Source organism: Bemisia tabaci, chromosome 6, assembly GCF_918797505.1.
Source record: "Bemisia tabaci chromosome 6, PGI_BMITA_v3".
In the NCBI taxonomy this organism is placed as follows: domain Eukaryota; kingdom Metazoa; phylum Arthropoda; class Insecta; order Hemiptera; family Aleyrodidae; genus Bemisia; species Bemisia tabaci.
In genome coordinates this window covers 47,698,140-47,716,982 of record NC_092798.1, presented here as the reverse complement: position 1 = coordinate 47,716,982, position 18,843 = coordinate 47,698,140, and the positions used below count along the sequence as shown (strand labels likewise).

The 18,843-nt window shown below is 38.6% G+C and overlaps 1 protein-coding gene across 1 annotated transcript in view; it reads left to right on the top strand.

Moving 5' to 3' along the window:
- The first annotated feature begins 10,400 nt into the window (after positions 1 to 10,400).
- The window catches only part of cu (NADP/NADPH phosphatase nocturnin), a 59,871-nt gene continuing 51,428 nt past the window's right edge, over positions 10,401 to 18,843 (top strand). Inside the window, exon 1 of the mRNA XM_019042847.2 lies at positions 10,401 to 10,629. The gene's annotated coding sequence lies outside the window, so the exon portion shown is untranslated. The remainder of the gene's footprint in view (positions 10,630 to 18,843) is intronic.

The window sequence follows — 18,843 nt, the reverse complement described above, 5'->3', positions numbered from 1 at the left end:
CTGGCAGTAAAACTAAGCAGAAGGATATCCCTGCTTTCTAAATTGGACAATTATTGGAGAAAATATGACAAAATAATCTAATCTGTTAAAATACATGTGTTTAAATGGGAAATACCGCCAGCTGACGTCATAAGCGGCACATTTTATCCTTTTTAAATAAATTTTTCTCCAACTTCCCTATTGTCGGAAAAAAATTATGAAAAATACTGCGAACTCAGCTCATTCAACACTCTTAGAGGAAACAATACAATTTTTGTGTGCAGATTCTCCATTCAAAACCGAAATCATCATGGCGAATGAACCGGACTCGAACCGAAAAATGAAATCATCCTCGGCCGGCGTTGAATATGAACCGAAACCGAAACTCATCAGTTCACTTCAAACCGGTTTCAATGAATCATTCCGGTTGACAGGCCTACATATGACAGAAAATGTTTTTGAAGATGGAAGGGGGAAAAAATCTCAGCCGGGAGTTGTAAACAACAATAAGAATGTTCTAGATATTATTTAATACGAAGCTCTATTTTGAGAAAACGTGAGTGGTAAAAGTAAGAAAGCACGCGACCAGATTAGACGTTGGAGTTGGAGGACCACGTCTTGTGACGTATGGGGGACCCCGAATGCGCGCGCGAGCAAGAAGCAGAACGCACGCGGCGCCCAACGTGCTCGACCGCCGGACGTCGGAAGAACCTCGTAACTCCGTTAGGTTTCCGTTGGAAGATAGGTGATTCCTCCTTATCAGTTTATAATACAACATCATTGACCATCCATGTAAACAAAGGTGCGTTTTGCTATTGTTATATTGTAGTGCGTTCCACGATTAGACATATCAGCCATCCGAGACACTCACGTTTTGCATTATCTCTAAAGCTATAGATAGAGAAATTCGTATTTTTCCACGCTGAAAGAAAATCAAGTACATAGACATACCGTCCGTTCCGAGGCTTAAAGGCCGAAAGTTTCGGGTGCTGGAGCCGTAGATTCGATTGCTCCGGGTGCTACGTCCGGAACTTTTGGCCTCTGAGCCAGAAAGTCGGGCGGTATGTCTGCATGGCCCGTAAGGACGGCTTCCAAGACCAAAGTTTTCTTTTCAATGCAGGCATTTTTGAGTGGAGACTAAGTATTACAATTTGAATAATTCTCATCTAAACATACATTGTTCGGGACCTTCATTTATTTTTCATACGAAAATTAAACATCATCATTGTGTACATCATTTGTGCATCATTTTTGTGTGTACGCGGGCATATGTGTATTGGAAAAAAGTCATATTTTGGGCCCGAAATTCGATCCTGAAAGTTAAGTACTTTAACTTCAGGACACCCTGTATATTGCTTCCTCAGCTTTGAAACATCCGCCAAACGAACCTACTAGTAGTAACCTAATAGTATTTTTAACCTATTAGTAGATATCGCCCATACGAAGTGCGCCTTCAATTTTGCTGCATTCGTAACGCTTTGGCAAGCTTTGCTGCATCCGGCAAGCGGGAGCCTAGGAAACGCTCCAATGCCAAATTAAACATTTTTCAGTAACAGATGCAGTCAAAATTGGAAGTCCTCTTTAACTAGTAATTTCGTGCGCCTTCAATCTTGTAGGATACTGTGCAACACCTCTGACGCGAAATAGTTGCTTAAAGCGCGGCGCGGCAGGCAGCCAGCGTGACACGCGCATAGGCGCCTACAAACCTAAAGGGATACTTCACGCGTTGCGCAATGCGTGAAGTATCCCGTTAGGTTTTTAGGCGTCAGTGCGCGTTCTGCGCTGCTAACACGCCGCTCCGCTCTGCGTTAGGCTCTAATATTTAAACTCGCGGAGTCAGCGTTTTTCAACTAATGATTTTGAAATGTTTGCCCTCTCTGCATTGATTATTCCCTTTTAAACTGATGAAAAAGAAATATGTACTACTGGAAAATATAATGTGCTTTTTGTAAATATAATAGTAGTTCCGTGTCAAATTTAACGATTTCCAAAGCATTCAAATTTATTCTTTTATGTTTTGGGCTTTTACTGTGCTGCAGCGTGGTGTATATGCGCAACTAAACGCTCAAAATTGGACGTATTTGAGTCAAGGAGGTCGATGTACAAATAAGTTAAAAACAAAAAATTACGTGCTTCTTAGTTTTTTTCCTCTTATATTATTTTTTGTAGCGTTTCTTTCATCACAACTACGGCTCATTGAGATTCATATCGATGCCATTGCTTGGAATAGGTTTTACAAATATTTACCACGTTTTAAAAATGTAAATGTTTTTAAAATGAAGTAATCAATTTCATTAAAAAAAAAGAATGAGAATTTAAGGCATATTTTATATCGGAAATTTCAAGGATAGAAATGAAACCAAGTATTTACCAAAGACAATTTGGAAAGATGAATCAAAAGAGGAAATTAACATTTCATTTAAAATATGAGTTACGATACCAACGTGCATTGTCTCACTTTTCTGTGGCACCATACGCCTAGCTCTCTTGGAGTTTCCATTTATGGGTAATTTTTAATCACCGAAAGCAGCAAAATTGCATTCTGAAAAATACCAGCTGCTGTAAATTATGGAATTTTAAAGTTGAGTCGGTAGCTTTTACTGTGTTCCCATTCGTTGTCCTTAAAAGATTTACTCGAATAAATTCATTGGTTCAATCATTAACTATTCAATCATTTGGATTTTTAGAAACTATTTGGAACCCACGCCAAATAAGCTTACGCACTTCTAGACTGCAACAGAGGATCGACTGCCGTCATTCTTTCGTGTAAAGTCACATAAAGATGATGAATCTTCTATCACTGTCTAAAAATGCGAAAACTTGTTTGGTGTGGGCTCTAGAAACATGAAAGTGATAACTATTTTAAAGTTGATCCACTAAGGCCATTGAAATTGAATAATTCAGGATGAATCATTGAAGACCGAATAAAATGAGAAACATGTGCATTTTTCTCATCAATTTTCCATTTCATTTATAGTAAAAAAAAGTGACGGAAAGTACCAAATATACTTTTAATATCAAAAAAAGTATTCTAATTTTTTAAAATATTGGTGGATCCTTCCCTAAGTGCATCTTCAACTTTAGGATGTCCCTCAAACCTCCCCTTACGGAAAGCTTAAATTAGTCTCGCTCCATAGGTTAAAAAATTCATAAATCTGGTATGGAGCATAAAAAATGTGTCTCATTTCTGCGTCATACTATTAAAAAGTAAAAATCAACCAAGAAACTTGGACTAACAATCAAAGCCAATTAACCTTTCTTCTCCGAGCAGAGAATGAAGGCGAAAAACAGCCCGTATCGAAACATTACGTGGTCCATTTACGTAGCGTCACACTCGCGTATATTTATTTTTCGATCGGATCACAGAACAGAGATCACTGCGATAGTAGAGGTTACGTTAGTTCTTCCTCGGTAATCGCGGAGCCAGACGCGTGACTTAAATCCGTTATTATCGCGCTTTTGATAACACATTGTTTCGGTTTGTCAAATCAACGCAGGTGCTCACAGTTCAGCTGGTATTTTAATTATTGTAGCTACGCAACAATATTTGTTAGCCCTTCATTACATACATACATCGTCGTGAGCCAATGAGTAGGCTTTTTCGTTAGACTCACCTCTATTTCTCCCCGTCTTCCTCGACTGAACTGTCAAGTAGCCAAAGGTCTATTTTCCTCTGTAATTAAAGATCAATTTCAGGTGTAACCGGGGGAAAACCGTCCTCGCAAAGAAATTACAGGATGTAAATCTTTAAAAGATGCGAGAATCGCGCTCAAAAAATGTGCGTGCAAAGCAATCCCCCCTTCAATTTGTAGTATTAGTTTCCTCCTATGACTAACACTATGGAGGGCTTTGTAAAGCAGATTAGTTAAAACTTTGGCAAATGTGCAAAATATTAAATGGAAAAATTAGAATTGACAAGCTTGTATCCATTTGTTTTGGAGTGAGGATGAGCGTTTATAATGAGATGTTATCAAAGATTATATGTATTTAGGCAGGGCCGGATTTACCTACTTGCCGCCCATATGGGCCGCCTGTATGTTGCAGCACCCTTCTCATTCGTTTTGAAACATCGATAAAAACCATCAAAAGAACGTGCCGGAGGGGGGCGGGTGCACAAGACACGTTTACTGGTGTTTGGTTCATTTTTTGTGAAAACTGTGTTAACACTAGCACAATTTCACGGAACTCCGCACGAAAGTTAAATTCCGTAAACTTATCTCAGTCTGGACAAGACCTCCCATTTACAAGAAATGAACGAAACAATTGTGAAAGAACAAACATAAATATGGTTTAATAACTTTAACTTCCTCCGTTGCGTCGCACTGACCGCACTCTGTTTGGTGCAATGCGTGAAGTATTCAGGCGGTCTTGTAGGCGCTATGCGTTTCACGTCGAGCGCAGCTGACCGCATTGTGTTTGACGCAATGCGTGAAGTATTCATGCAGTCTTGTAGGCGCTATGCGTTTCACGTCCACAGCTGCTGAACGCACTGTGTTTGACGCAATGCGTGAAGTATTCATGCAGTCTTGTAGGCGCTAATATGTGTTTCATGCCGACAGCCGCGCCGAGGGCTTCTCCTTTTAATCTCAAGCACGCGTCATCATTGTTCTCTGCACCGCGCCGCTCCAGGCCAAATTGCGTGTTTGGTTTCTCTCTTTACTCGACTAATTAAAGGTGTGCACCTTTCTTATTGCTTTATTTCTTCTGTGGTAGGGTCAAGTTCCATTTAGGGCTTCATGTAGTAGATTTAATTCTGGCTTGTGGTTTCAAATTTCAACAATCTAAGTAGGAAGGTAAGGTCAAAAGTTAGCAGTTGGCATTTTATACAGAACACACCCTCTGCTCGACGCACACGATCTTGAGCAAGGGAACTAACTTATAACTATATCTAAATATATAGTTAGAGATGACATTTTTAATTAAATAATTTCAATTGAAAAATGGGGAGAAATATACCGCTGTTGATTTGCAGTGGCCGAGGCAAAAGTATAATAAAGAGAGGAGATGCAACGATTTCAAAACAGAGGATGCGATTGAAATCTGCTGTCGTGTTTCTGTGATTAGAAAGTAGTTAAATTTGTCGAAAATATTGACGAAGCAATATAAAGTCTACAGTTGCATCGTCATTGATAGGTCATTGTTATCGCGTTAATGCATTGCTTTCACTCATAAAACATTCAAACTCTGTGAGAAAGAAGAGATTTGGTCCCTTCATATGTACAGGGGCGCACTAATTCTCTACCGAAAAATAATACATATTAATAATGAAGAGGGGTCCGTGGGGACAAAAGACGAAAGTCAGCTGAGGATAGGTATACAGGCTCTCCTAGAGTAATTGAAGTGTGATTGAAAAAAGGCAGCTTTTCAATACACTTGATAAATATTAAGCCTCTACTATGCAGAACTTGCCTAGCACGGCAATATTTTTCTTCGACCTGATTTGACCTCAGAAAAAAGTGGCGTCTCTCACGGCGTGGGGTATCGGTTGTTACAACAGTGGTTTGACCTCAGTATGGTTCATCGAATATTTCTTCTCTACACTCTTTAAAGGTAAGTACAGAGGAAATGTAATGCACAATAGAGACAAAAAAGAGATAAATACTCGGATGTAGTTCAAAGAACTGATCTAAAAATAACGTTGTCGCTTCAAATTGATCTGGATAACGTTTTGCGATGACGCGTTCTAGATTATAAAGTAGAGCCCAACCCCAATCATCCGAGCTCAGATTATCAATGGCCCTCTGATAAACCTTTCTTTTTTATTGTGCGCACTCGTCTCCATTTATTCAGATACTTTGATAGACACAAGTACTAACAATAAGTTTAAAATCCCGAATAATCCTCGATGTTGATGTATTCTTAATAAATTTTTGTTATTGTCGGAGTGACTACCCTTGGCTTCTTTGTTTATTCCGTCATACTTTCTATCGCGGTTTTAATTGAAAAATCTTGAAGCATCATCCTCGATGAAAAATAATATTAGGAAACCCCACACATTAACTTCCTTACAATTTAAAAAGATGAAAAGGTTCCATAAAAGGTGCGTTAAAGGTTCCCTTTTAGTGTTTCCATTGAGGATGCTAAAATTTAAGAAAGTTAAAACTCTCACGTGCACGTCGAAACTTGAAAATACGGACGTGTTCCGTTCGTACTTTAAAGATTTGCTGTGCACGTGAGTGTTTTAACTTTTTTAAATTTTAGCATCCTCAGTGGAAACACTAAAGGGAACCTTTGAGTTTCAACGCAACAGCTACTCACCGATTAATAATGAAAGCTGAGTAAACATTCAGTAGATCAAGCAACCAAGAGGAAGCATTGATAAAAATATGAAATGGGTTGCGATTGAACATCTGCACTTAATCAGTAGTGCCTATTACATGAGCAACCTACTTAAATGTGCATTAGTGAGTATCACGTTGACATAAAAATCTCCTCAAATTCATGCGCGGAAAAATGGTTGCCGTGAAGTGTTTGGGAGATTAAATTCTAACGGCTTGTTGCACAATGATTGTGTCCAAAAATTTGAACTCCCACCTACTTCAATTTTTGCTGTGCTGCTCGTTGAAAAAAATTGGACTTGATTCAACACAGATTCAACACAACAGGTTTCAACTCAGTGTAGCAGTGAAGGACCCCCCAAAACTGACCTCGCTATGACTCAAAATGTGTCTTTCAAGTTTAATATTTGTTAAGCTGAAACAATATGTTTTGAGTTGATCCGATAACACGCTGGTATCTAGTAAAAATTGTGTCCGGTTAAAGAAAAGAAATCATTTTTGAATCAACACAATATTGAATATACACAATATATATATTTAGCCGGGCATTAAATTTTGAAACAAACTGATGAAATGCTGTGTTGATCCAAGATAACGGCTAGATGTTTTTACACTTACTTTTTACACAGTAAAAATTATTCGCCTGGAATGATGAGGAAAACCTACAAGAAAGATTCTAAAAGCGAGGTCGTGTAAATGCTAGAGTTCCCTTTATTTATTCCATCTTTTTCAGCACTCACCAACCGTCAAATGTGACTCAAAGGTTGAATTTCTGGAATTTTATCTACTCGAATGAAAATTAAAATGAATCTTAAATGAAAATTCTTCTACTTCCGTCTAAAATTTGACTAAAAGGGTCGTAAAGAGAAAAATAACGAAATCACACAGGTAGTCTCATTCCGTGTTAATATTTGAAGTGTCAAAGAAGCACTTGTGATGCAACAATCAACCGCAAAAATTTAAAGAGTTGAGATAAGCATGCAACGTGCAGTGGAAAATCTTGTTTTAATAATAACTAAACAAAAGCAGCACTTGAAAATTCTTCGGAGATGTAAAATTTCCATGAGAACCCTCGAGAAAGTTCATTTGGGTCTCTACGTAAAAGTTGTAAGACCTATCTTGAAAATTACCACTGAGAGAGTGTTGGATAGAAAAAACGAAGAGAGAGAGGTTCTTGACACCTCACAGCCGTGTCAAGTCACGTTGAAAATGTTCAAAAAGACGATTATCGCGCACCGCGTCGCAGCCAATCAAATATCTTCACCGACCGTTCCCAAACCCTACTTTATGAAGAACATTAGATCTTGGGATTACTTCAATCTATGCGATGCTTTACGAAGTTCTTCGTGGTTCTTACTATTTTCAGCGATGAAATTCCACACCGTGTCATTATATAACTTTTTTTTTTTTTTTTTTTTTTAAAAAAAAAAGTGTACTCGATTTATTGCCGTGGATTGGGAAATTACATCGATTTTTGGAGAAAATCGAGTCTTTTCTTTGCTTTGATAGCGTTAAACAGCTAATTCAATGTCCCATTGTCCCAATTGAATTTGTACTGTCGCGACAAAAATCACATCAGGGCTAAAGGTTGGCTTCAACTTAATAAGGGGTATAACTTACTTGAGGGACAGGGGTCAACTTACTTAATTGTGGACCCCTTTTTAATTAAAAGTGGGAGTTTCAAAAGAAGCCCTGGATACTCTGCAAGATTTCTGAAAAAATGTCAACTTGGACCCCAAAAATCTGCAAAAAGGGTTAAGGGACTTTTGAACCCTCATAACATAGTTAGCATAAAGGCAACAGAAAAAGGATCTGTATTAAAAAGAAGAAAAACTATCATGAAAATAATAAATATTCCAACATAAATTTTTTATATGTACCTAGAATAGCCCTCCTCGCCAAGGAACGAGACTCTTCACGTTAAAGTTTGGGGGGCGATCGTCCCCAAGTCCCCCAGGGTATCTTACCCCTGGTCGAGACAAAGGAAGTTCCAGTATACCAAGAGGATATCCCATCAGGAAATTATGATCAGGAACATCACTCTCCACGAGACAACGTGACGCCTAGATTGAATCCAAGGCTTCCTGTTTAATGACCTCGTTGCTTGAACCCTTCAAAAGCTTCGCGACGAAAACGGCGGGCGGTCATCCCACTTGGCTCGTCTACTTACCCGTCTATTTTAATAGAGCTATCTTATCTCACCGCTTTCTCTAGCGCTAAAGAAGAACACCGTAATAGCATTACAATGTTGTCAAATTCCCTCCGATGAATTATATAATTTTTAGATTTATTTTGAACATTTTTCTTCAAAATTCTTAGGGACACCAGATAAAGTTGCATAAAAGCTTCCTTGAAAAAATCAGCGAAAAATTACAAAAAGTACTCCCGAAAAATCGTATTTCGTGAGAGGAAATTTGGCAACATCCTGATATTCATAATGGTGTTACTCTTCAACAACTATCGGACGGGGCTCTTCGGAGGGGGCTCCCGGGGGCGGGCGAGGGGCGCAAGCGAGAACTTTGAGCTTTCGGGAGGCAGTGGAGAGGGCGCATGCTCCAGGAGCATGAGCGCTATAAAAGCTGCTGAGAGGACTCATGCTCCGGCAGCATGAGATCCTATCTCGGCGCTGCGCCACTCAACCCGCTCCAATGACGACCAATGACGGGCCTTTATCAGCTGTGCAAAACGCTCTCCACAAATATCCGCGTAAAACCGTGATTTTCGAACTGTAAATCCCCGCGATAAGGAATAACAACGTATCAACATTCGGACGTTGCCATATTTCGGCTGAGTAAATCAGGTCAGTCGCGATTGGAAATATTCCCATCCACGCAAATTGCGAATTCCGCGCCAGTTCCGAATTTTCTCTTGTGAGCTAGGAATTTGGAGGATATAGGATTCTATCGCGAGTATCAGTGCCATCTTCTAAAAAGCGCAACTAGTGGAAGTTTGTTGTGATTTTCTTTCCTTTCTTTTCTTTCCTTTTCTTCATTCGGTAAAATTCAGTTTTGAAAACGTTTGATATTCAGAAATAACATGCATGGTTCAAGGTAGAGATATGATTATTTTGTTGAAATAAAAAAGAAGAGAAAAGTCAAAACAAATATGGGAGTCTCTCAACTAAAATAAATGAAGGAGACGCGAGAAATTTTAACAGTCGTACGGTTACGACTACTGAATGAACTGAAAATAAAACGTGTGGATTTTCAAGAAATTCTCACAAAACGTACGAAATCTCAATGCAGAAACAGGGCTCAGTCGTCCATGAAAAATATAAAGCACGGGAAGGCATGAGACAACCTTATCTACAGTTAGAGTATAATTCTCGTTAGAGCCGCCCATTGCCGCGAGGGAAAGTTTAGACTCTAATAATTACCGGCTATTAAAATACACCGAAAAATTCAAAAAATTTTCAAAAAAATTTGTATTGCGGAAGCATCTTAGCATGCATACATCGTCCTTCCCTCAGTATGACACTGTCACTTGAAATATCACAGCTTTCATGGCCCAAATCTTGTTGGTTTACGGCAGATCGCAAGTTAAGAGACCCAACACTAGAAATTCAACTTTGAGTCCTAAAAATCATAGTCCGAAGTTCTAAACTCAAACTGCACGCAATTCAAACATCTTTAGTTCCTCAGCGGTGCAAACCCTAAACCAGGAGGGGTTGAATAACAGAGTCCACATTCACGCGTTGAAACTCTCAGGCGTACGTATACTGACCAGCAAGTGAGTGGTCGCGAAACTTGCAAAACCTCCAAAATATGAAATCATAGAAAACTTGCACCAAAATAAATTAAATTGCTGATTTAACTGTTAAAAATGTGTCCGACATGGTACAATGTAAATTTTGCAATAAAAAATTGTGAGTCTACCCTTCCCCGTTGTTATTTTAGTTTTCCGTCCTTGTAAAATGAACATATGAAACATGTCGGACATAGTTTTTAACATGCTAAATCAGCAATCCTTTATTTCCCGCGTGGCAACATCGTAAGCCATTTACAACGTTCTTCCTGGGTGCAGGAGCCCAGGTGTGTTTGGGCGAAGATTTGGCAACGCTGCCGCCTTTTTCTTGTTCCCCGAAAAGTCACGTGCCCTATTTTTCTCGTCGAGGGGATTTAATGCGCCGATTCGGGCCGGCCGACTTTAGTCTCTTGGATCGAACGAACGGATCTGGATCTTGATCTCGAGTGGCGGCGAGTGTGTTTCTGTGCTGTGCCCAGTTGCTCACCGCGTTCGCGCTCGCCCTCAACCTCCCGCGAACTTGTTCGCCGAACACACGTGCACCTCTTCATGCGTTGTTGAGCTTCCCCGTCCGAGTAGCCCCCGGACCCCTCTCTCCTCTTGTTTGTTTGCTCGGAGTAGTGCCGAGGTAAGCCGCCACGAAGCGCCACCGTGCAGATTATCCATATTTTTTGGACAAAACTAAATACAGGGTTACTCAAAAGTCACTCACCACTGGCCATGAGGGGGGGTGGCCATTTGAAATTTTTGAGTTGCCCCCCCCGCCCCCCTCCCCCGAGTGGATCAAAAACTGGAAAGTGCCTATACAGTTTTCCCGTCGATATGAGGAAAAACGTCTTAAACCACAAGTCAATATCATAATTAGAACTAAAGTTATGGCCAGTGGTACGTGACTTTTGAATAACCCTGTGTAATGTATATTGCTAAAGTGCGAAACCACGTATTTCCGTTCGCGACGTTGCAGACTTATTATTGTACTTTTTATTCCTTGGAAAACCAGTTAATGTAATTTCTTGAAATCTCCCTTGATTTCTCTTCTCTGTTACCAGAATATTCTGCATGGATTTCAAAATGTGAAGGTGGCTTGACCCTCTTCAAAAAACTAAATTAGGAGTGGGACTTTTGAAAGATCGCAATGGAAGTACGTGGCTTTGCACTTTTGTCATCGATATTTGATTAGATCTGTGAAAAGGGACCTTATCTCTCAAAATTAAAATAGTTTTTGGTGCCATCGCATAGTGTAAACATATCTGGAAATTTGGCAGCAAGTATAACGCCGAGAGCTTGCAAATGGAGAATTTGCACGCAATTTTTTTATTGCTTCATCTGAAAGTGCCTAATGGGCTGAGTTCGCAATATTTTTCATAATTTTTTTCTGACATGGGAAATTGGAGAAAAATTGATTTAAAAGTGAGAAAATGCGCCGCCTTGTGACGTCATCTAGCGGCATTTCCCATTTAAACACATGTATTTTAGCAGAATCGGTTATTTTGTCATATCTCCTCTGATAATCGCTCAATTTATGAATCAAGGGTATCTTCGTGTTCAGTTCACTCAGAGGATTCCACTTAAACAGGAAATTCATCAAATTTCAGACCCTTGCAAATTCTCCAATGGAGAATTTGCAAGGGTCTGAACGAGGGGATTATGACGACTTGAAGTTGGAAAACATAAATGATTCAGATAAGTTTAAAATTGTATGGGTAAGTTGAGGTCACTTTTAAGAATTGTGAGGTGTACACAGAAAAAGAGCAGCTAAAGCTCTTTTGATAAGAAAATTTAACTGAAACCGCGAGTAGCTTGTCCCTGAGAAAGGCTTCAAGTGAGCGTTTTCCGTTGAGAATTCAAAATCGCCAATTTTGACCTTTTCCCCTAAAATTGGCTCTCCTCAAAAATTTGCTCCAGGAAGATGAGGTACATTTTCATAGATCTGATCACATACAGTGAAGAAGCTGGGCAAGACGTGCCCTAAAGTGGTAATCCGAAATGTTCAGTACAGCCAAAAACCCAGTTTGGGGGAAGCAATTTCGATGTTAACTTTTTCGATACTGCACATTTTCTAAATCTCTCAATAGGTTGGGTAAAAATTTGCATTTCACAATATGTAAAAATCGTTTTTGATAAATCTTCCCTAAGTCCCAAATTCCCTGTTTTATGTCCTCGAACGTCAAAGTACTGCCTAGGTGTCAATTTTTTTCAGTTTTTAGGTGTTGATTTGCGTCAAATGATCAGACTCTCTTAAAAGCCGTGTAATCAAAATCTGTGTGCTTTCTCTTCAAGAGCTTTCTCTTCTTTGAAAATTTATTTTGCCTCTTAAGGCAAAATAAATTTTCATTTTTATAAACAGCAAATGCGCCATTAGTTGTTGTTCCCTAAAATGTAGTCCAATCCACGGAATCGTCGCCGGGGCAAGGTAAAGTATATTGCTATCTGCACCATCTCAGCTTGGATAAAGTGCGCTCCTTAATTGCTGATGGGTTGCACCATTTTACTGTAGCCATGGAGCCCTTATGAATCAATGTAAACAAACACAACGTCACGGACTTTTAGGCGGGAAGAGATGATAATTTGTATTTTCTACCTTCGAACTGTCAAAAATTGTATTTTGCACATCACCTTTGCTTCGGGAGAGACATTTATCTCTCTCTCTCAGATCTTAAAATGCTATGCACGTAACACACAAACTGCAGGTTTGATGTGTTTATATTGGTGCCAGGTATCCCCATGAAGGACTCGAACTTGAGGATCCTTTCAATGCGTTAAAAATGTATTTTGAATTTTCCACATTTATACATTTTTATTTTGAAATATGCTGCTCGACAGATATAATTCCAGCCATGTACGGTCCTAACCAAGTGGCATGAGTTCATGATATTACACATAAATGGGCAGTAGTAACTTTTACCTGATTCTATCAATCAAAGGTTAAAGTTGAACGTGTAATTCGTCGCTCCTCTGATGTATGGGCGTATCTTTATTTCCACATAAGCTCCAGAAAACATGGATTTGAATGTAACCCAGGGCTCACGTGTAAATTGAAATAAGCTCTTGCATCAGAGGAAGGGTGGATTGATCAAATGCCGATCAAAACTGAAGCACCTGCCGTGCTAAGGAAAAACGACTAGTGCATGTTGAGGATTACCGAATTTCTTTCGATAGAATTGCAATTTTACGGGAACTTTTGGATATGTTCCTCTGTTCCCTGGTAAAAATTGGCAGTAGAGTCTGTGTTCCAAAATACCATAGACCTACAGCCGCCTGTAAGATTTTCAATGGCTTCTACAGCCGGCAACACACTTTCTTGTAGCCTTTTATAGCCGATGGCGACTAAGCAACAGCCTGGCGATAAATGTATGCTAAACGTTACTAATTACGGATGCTAGGACTTAGTGAGTTTTTGGACTACCGCCCTCTTGATTTATTTTGCGAGGAAAGCTCCGCTCTTTCAAAGGATGCCTGCCATTCCTAATATGTTGGAGCGCCTTCAATTTCGTATGATACTGTGCAATACCTCTGGGGTGAAATAGTTGCTTCAAGCGCCGCGGTACGCTGCGGCGCGGCGGGCAGCCAGCGCTAGACGCGCATTGGCGCCTACAAACCTAACAGGGATACTACACGCATTGCGCAATGCGTGAAGTATCCCTGTTAGGTTTGTAGGCGCCAGTGCGCCGCCGCTCCGCTTTGTGTTAGGCTCTAATATTTAATCTAGTGGAGTCAGCGTTTTTCAACTTATGACTTTGAAATGTTTGCACACTCTGTTTGGATTATTCTCATTGTAATTGATGAAAAAAAAAAAGTGTAGTGAAGGAAAATAAAATGTGCATTTTGTAAATGTTAAGGTGATTCCGTGCAAACTTTCGGATTTACAAAGCTTACGAATTTCTACACAATTTCTTATAGCCTTTTATAGCCGATGGCGAAAAAGCAACAGCCATGCAGGCGATAAAGTGTAAAGCCCGGCGATAGGAACTATAGCCCGGCTGTATAATTTTGTATCGCTTCGTGTAGCCCGGCCGTACGATTTTTTCCACTTTCTACAGCCAGCTATATGATTTTCTATCGCCTTCTTCAATCGGCTATAAGAAGTACTGTGGTATTTTGAAACGCAGCTCCTATCGCCAATTTTTACCGGGGATGGTTTGTTAGAGATTTTCATTCACTTTACTTAATCATTGTTTCTCCAAAAGTTTCGAAGAATAGTATTTATGACCTTTTTGAGAGTGGATATGTAATTAGGAGAAATTTTGCAACATTCAAACGCTCATGCGGTGTTCTTTCTTACCATGATAGAGCTGCACGTGTGATTTTTTTCAACTTGAGTGCAACTTCACTTGAAGTGTGTAATGCATCTTTGTCAGTAAATTACATTTTCTTCATACATCTGACAATGATATCTCTCATACTGTTCAACAATTCAAATCGATGGTAAAACCACTCGAACGAAGCTAATCACTGTTTTAAATGGGCACAAAGTTTTTAAAAAAAACTAGGAATATTTACCACTAACAACCTGAACTCTTCATGAGTTTGTTCGGCAACTGTTTTAAAATTCGACCAGCGAATTCCAATACATCTCATTTGAAATTTGAGAGCGCGCTTGGGAGAATCTTACGATCAGTCCAAAATTATCCCAGGCTAATTTTAGACCAATCTTACTAGAAGCTGATGAAAGAATTTGCCAAGGCAGTGAGTATGGTTTATGGTGAGCTCTTATCGCCCCATCGATTTTGTCTGTATGGCAATTTTCCGGGTGGGACTGGCCCTCAAACATAATCTGTACGAATCGCGCTTACAGCACACTCTGGCGCTCTGTGACACTCAAATGAAACACATCTGTCTACTCAAAGGTCATTGGGCAACTGACATTTCTAAAATTTCTATAATACTTTTAAATGGAGAAAGATTAGTGCTGCTAATTTGCAAGAATCGATACTGATGTTGCAGGCATCAAAGCTTTTAGACCAGGAAAGTGATTCAGTGTGTGGATTAAACTTCACGGCTCAAAATTTTCCATCGTTTAAAGTACACAGATTGACTTTTAATAAGGTTCAGATGTTGCAAATTCTATTGAAATTAGAGTGCAGAGTAAAGAGAAATTAAAATAGTCAAATATTAATTCGTTATTAGCGTAAGCGTATTTTTAGGTTACGCAATGAGATAAACTCACATTTTCTTGGAATGAGAGCAACATTTAGGTAAGCTTTAATTTTCATCGGATCACACGCAGGTAATAGAGACTGCTTTGTCATCAAAACAAGACGCCAAAAATCGATGTTCCTTGAATCATTTGTTTGGAAACCTAGGACCTTTCCACGCTAAAAAACCCCTTCTTGTGCCATCAAATTCTCTCTCATTTCCGTGGGTAAGGGGGTAGGAGAAATTTATCATCAAGTCCTTCAAAGACTATAAAGGTTACTGATTTATGAATGGAAAATTTCCGTGCAACTTTTTATGATCCCTATTTCTTTATACAGTTCTGGATTTGCGATAATTAATATAAAGGGCAGGAACGTCTTATCTTTACGCGTGGATTCAGGATGAATTCTCAGTCCAATTTCAATTTGCGTTGAATTTTACGTTATATAACGCGATACACTTTGAAATCTTTGCGGAGGAAAAATTGCCAGCCTCTTCATATTTTGTCTGGCATTGATAGGCGTTACAAAACTAATTATTCGCGTCAGATTTCCGTAAATCCTTATCTACTTTTTCCTTGATTAAGTCTGGACTATTGAATTCGTATACGTAAGAAGTGCATAAACTCTTGACTGGGCCAGTGAACACTTCAATTTGTTCTCACCGGTATTAAGTTATCGCATAGAAACATTTTTTAGTCAATCGAATGAAAACTATGATGCAATTATCCGTCTCCCACCATCAAGCTCTAATTATCAACCTTGAAACGGAGGGGATCCACGGATTTAATTTTAATTTTCCTCACGAAACCTTTGTCGGTAATCTTAATCAAAATTGAGGCTCCTCTCTAATTCACCCGCATTTCCTCAATGATAATATATTAACAAATTGTCTTCACTGCATTTTCATGCACATTTTTCTATTGGACGCTATTCATAAGTAAGCTGCTTTAACAAACAAACGTGGCAACATTTGATAATTCCTGGAAATGGTTCGATAAGCTCTCGCAAAAGATGATTAAGTACATTAGTATTAAACTAGGAGAGCGAGAAAGTAAAAACATTTTGAACGTTTAATTTTAATATTTTTTATGGAAAAGTGATTCGTCATTAAGATTAACAATACAGGTCACTAAACTTGGCAGAACGACCTGCTGATATTCAATTCTATTCTTTTTAACAACACAAATTCTGGTTGATCATCCCTTATTATTCCAGGTTCTATCCTATCCACATTTCTTTCAATAATTTAAACTTCAATGGCTGAGAAAAATAATATACATCCATAAGCGCAGACATTATTTTAAGAAAAATTCAAGACGTTTGGAAAGATATGATCTGAGCTCTTCTTTTTCAGGGACTCCGTACTTTCTATTTTTGGAATTGGATGTGTGGATGTCATCATTTTGCTTTGACTTTATTTTATTTTTCTTCTGTTCCTTTATCCTCTGCATCTGTTCTGGTCTTCTCTTTCTATTTTTCTTTTTATTGTATTTTCCTCCTCGTTTATTCTTCTTTTTGCTCTCTTTTTCCGTCTTATTTTCCTTACCTTAAATTTAAGACTCTTTACTACTCAGTCTTGAATTTACTTTCACCTGTGAACAATTCGCGGAAAGAACCCAGCAATTTTTTCGTCTTTATCAGCAGATATAAAACTTTCCAGCTCTCTTCAAAACTTCTATTTTTGCACCGTAATTACTTCTTCTTTGTTCGGACATAGAGAAAGTACTTGTCACTTTAACATTGACTACTGTCACCTCAATCAGCGTGGCTGGCGACTCAGACTTGTTGACCCTAAACCTGTGAAGGGTCATCGAATAATCTTCATCCTCCACTTCTTAATCAATGATTTTCAAACTTCAAAATTACCGCATCAGCTCCCTTAAGGATGATACCTTTTTTTCCACTTCAGTTCTCACTTTAGAATGCCAGGCTTTGAAATTAAAAATAAATAATCGATGACAACTGATAACATTCAAAGCGACGATTTAGATCCTTGAAAAATTTAAAATAATCATAAAAAATTGAGGTTGAGTTTGTAAGTTCCTTATTACTCATGTATAGAATGCTCCTCACTTTCATAATTGAATCACTTCCCTATCTGAGGGTTGACACGTATTAAAATGTTGGTATACACCTGTCTTGTTTTTTCATAAATGACGTATTATGCTTGAAGAATGAGGGTATGCAATGAGGCTAAGGGCAAATATTCAAATACGAATAAATCTTGAAAATTTCAAACAATATAGCAATTCCATTAATTATAATTGGGTCAGCATAAAATCGATTACACGGAAAAGACCGACATCAGAGATAATCGGAGAGAAAATCTGCAAAAGAATAGGTAAACACACAAAATATAAGAGAAAAAAAAAACATTAACGATTGGATTGCATTTTGCAAAAAGGACCCATGAGCATTCCAGTGTCGCTAAGACTGTGCAACTTTCTTCACCCTGCAAATATATAAACCGATCATCGATACAAGTTTTATCTTTACTCTCGATAAACTATGAATTCAATACACAAATCACCTTTGTAAATCCGATTTGTTTCATTATTTTAGTAATTTGTTGCAAATCATGTATGTTGCACAATCCCAGCAACATTGGAATGCTGTTGGTTCCTTTTTACAAAATACAATCAAATTGGATATCTACTGAAAAAATAAATATCAGCGATTTTTTCTTAAAATAATTTGTGTTTTTAGCTCATTTATTTAATTTTTTTCTTCTAAAGTTTAATAACCGGCGCGGCACGCGCAACATGCGCATTGTATTTTAAGTTCGGTGCGGGCAAGAAAAATCAGGGCGCCTTCAAGTTATTTTACGCAGCCTGCGCATCCATGGAACACGAATTGTTGCATCCAGGCGCCGTGATGAACTGTGCCTCCTCCCGCGAATCTACTAGTTACAAAACTAAGGGAAACTGAGAACAGTTGGATGATGAATGCGAAATTACGTGACTACGTATCTCGATTTGCGACGTTGCAAATCTCCTTCAACATTTATTCACCTCCCAAAGAGGGCCAGCGGGGCGATTATTGAAATGATATCGACTGTATGTCAGCGCTTTGTCGTGTCGCGCCATCGACTAAGCCATTGCTTAGTCGATGGCGCGACACGACAAAGCGCTGACATACAGTCGATATCATTTCAATAATCGCCCCGCTGGTTATCTTCCTTGCTCGGCAAATCGTGTATTTATCTTCGTTTTTTAAGTAATTCTCCAACAATTTTGAGCTGAAAAATCGGGTGGTATTTTTAAGAAAAAATTATATACAAATAACAGTTTTCCGAGACCCTATTGGTAGTCCGTGGGTTGTTTTTTTAACCACCACGGTGACGATTAAGTACCGGCATGATGCTTATTTTTTAAAAATAAATAAATTTTAATTTTTTTTAAAAAAATTATTGTCTTTTGCATCCTTTATAACTTACTATAATTGGACGTATTTATGTCAAACAGCGCTGCGTGCATGTGTTTTGCGGGTATGATTAAATTCAAATTCAAAATATTTTATTTCCGTCTGCTTATTTTACATTACTTAAAAGTTACAAGGTGAAATGAAATACGATAAAAATAGGACGAGTTATTTAAGCATCCAATTTGTGTAGAGCTGGATGCAAAACTACAATTTTATGATTTCAGCATGAAATTCTCTGCAATGACCCAAATAATTAGTTGGGAGTGGTGTGATCGATTTTT